The following is a 2,699-nucleotide window of genomic DNA, read 5'->3' on the forward strand; positions in this document are numbered from 1 at the left end:
TCACGGCTGTGTTAAATCCTGCCTGTTAGTCTCCTGTTTCTGAGTTTCTGTTTGATTTATGTTTTGTTTCCTGTTCTATAATAAATGATACTTGCATTAGCGTCCGCTCTCCTCGTCCCGTCCTTCACACAGCGTTACAGAAGAACCGACCTAAAACCATAGACGCTGCAAGTAATCCGTTTTATGGATCCAGGCTGGCTATCCGACCCACTCCCTTCTCTCGCGGCGTTCAGGAGGAGTATGCGGCTGAAAACTCCTCCACTTCCCGGCGCCGGAGGAGAAAAGGTGGGCGGCGGCGCTCTCAGCGCTCCCTCTCACCTGTGGAGGATTTTCGGAGCGGAGAAAATTTTGGGGGGGCAATACGGGTTGGTGCGGTTAGCCTCGGTTCTCTTTACAGAGGAGGCCGGGCTACCCGGGAGCCGTGGGACTTTCTTGGCTGTGCTCCCAGCAGCTCCGAGGACGAGGAGCCTTTCTCCGCACCAATCCGCCTTCCGCTGCCTGATCCCGCACCTGTTTGCTGGCCGCCTCTTGTTTCCACGCCAGCTCGCGTGAAGCCCGCGGCCGAGACGCCGCGCTCCGTGAGGCCCGTGGATGGGACGCCACACTCCGTGACTCCCGTGGCTCATCCGCGCTCCTCGACTCTCGCGGCTGAAACGGCGCACTCCGTGAAGCCCGCGAATGAGACGCCACGCTCTGGGACTGCTGCGGTGGACGAGCCGCTCTCCAGGAGTAATAATCCAGTCCGGGTTTTTGTTTCACCCGCGGCTCTAGGCCTCACAGCAGCAGCGCTGGATCTCCACACGCACAGCTCCGAAACTCACTCGGCGGACACGCCCACCTACGAGGCATCTTCGGCTGCTGAGCCACGCCCCCGAACTCCTGCCGCTCTAGACTCTGCATATGCTGCTGTGCGTGCTGCTCCAGCCTCCGTGTCTGCTGAAGCTGCTCAAGCCTCCGTGTCTGCTGAATGTACTCAAGTCTCAGTGTCTGCTCCAGCTGCCCAAGTCTCCGTACCGGTGCCAGCTGCCCAAGTCTCCGTACCGGTGCCAGCTGCCCAAGTCTCCGTACCGGTGCCAGCTGCCCAAGTCTCCGTACCGGTGCCAGCTGCCCAAGTCTCCGTACCGGTGCCAGCTGCCCAAGTCTCCGTACCGGTGCCAGCTGCCCAAGTCTCCGTACCGGTGCCAGCTGCCCAAGTCTCCGTACCGGTGCCAGCGCCAGCTCCCGCTGCCAGAGTCGCCGCGCCGCCAGCGCCAGCTCCCGCTGCCAGAGTCGCCGCGCCGCCAGCGCCAGCTCCCGCTGCCAGAGTCGCCGCGCCGCCAGCGCCAGCTCCCGCTGCCAGAGTCGCCGCGCCGCCAGCGCCAGCTCCCGCTGCCAGAGTCGCCGCGCCGCCAGCGCCAGCTCCCGCTGCCAGAGTCGCCGCGCCGCCAGCGCCAGCTCCCGCTGCCAGAGTCGCCGCGCCGCCAGCGCCAGCTCCCGCTGCCAGAGTCGCCGCGCCGCCAGCGCCAGCTCCCGCTGCCAGAGTCGCCGCGCCGCCAGCGCCAGCTCAAGCACCAGCAGTCCCAGCTGCTCCGGCTCCTGCCCAAGCACCTGCAGCTCCCAGAACTATGTTTGGGCCCAGGCCCCGTATTTCCAGGCCTGCTCCTAGGCCTCCTGACTTTGCCCCCAGTTATGTGCCCAGGCTATCCCCACAGACTTTTTCCAGTCCTGGGCACCCACCTATGTTTTTTGTTCCCTTGTCTCTCCCTGTCCTGGTCCCCATATCTGTGTTCGTTCCTGTTCCTGTCCCCTGTGGTTTAACTGTTCCTGTCCCAGTCACCGTGTTTGTGTCCGTCCCCGTCAATGTTCTCATCCCTGTTCCCATGTCCGGTCCCGTCCAGTCTCAGTCTCCTGTCCAGTTCCCCGTCCAGTCTCAGTCTCCTGTCCAGTTCCCCGTCCAGTCTCTGTCTCCTGTCCAGTTCCCCGTCCAGTCTCTGTCTCCTGTCCAGTTCCCCGTCCAGTCTCCGTCTCCTGTCCAGTTCCCCGTCCAGTCTCCGTCTCCTGTCCAGTTCCCCGTCCAGTCTCCGTCACCTGTCCAGTTCCCTGTCCAGTCTCCCGTTTGGTCTCCTGTTTTCCCCGGCCTCTCCCTGCCGCCAGCCCCCGGGGTTTGTTTTTACGCGCCTCGGGAGCTGCGCGTTTAGGGGGAGGTTTCTGTCACGCCTGGCCCTGTTTCCTGTCTGTCCTCGTGCCTGTGTTGTCCCACGTTACCCGTGCCCCTGTGTTTTTCCACTCACCTGTGTCCATTTGTAGCTCCGCCCCTCATTAGTCAGTCCCCAGGTGTTACCTGTTCTCTTTCCCGCCTTGTGTGTGTATTTAAGCGTCTCTGTCATTAGTGTTTTGGTCGGTTCTTGTGCGTGTATACGTCTGTCACGGCTGTGTTAAATCCTGCCTGTTAGTCTCCTGTTTCTGAGTTTCTGTTTGATTTATGTTTTGTTTCCTGTTCTATAATAAATGATACTTGCATTAGCGTCCGCTCTCCTCGTCCCGTCCTTCACACAGCGTTACAGTATGCCTATAAGGCTTTATTTATTAAGAATATTTAAACATTTTTATATTTTAATTCTGATGTCTAATTTACATTAATAATGCAAAAATATTTTTAGAATGATGTACATGCATTGTTATGTATACCATTACGCAAAAACTACTAGGATAATATAGCG

The sequence above is a fragment of the Astyanax mexicanus genome, chromosome 5 (genome assembly GCF_023375975.1).
Source record: "Astyanax mexicanus isolate ESR-SI-001 chromosome 5, AstMex3_surface, whole genome shotgun sequence".
NCBI classification, from domain to species: domain Eukaryota; kingdom Metazoa; phylum Chordata; class Actinopteri; order Characiformes; family Acestrorhamphidae; genus Astyanax; species Astyanax mexicanus.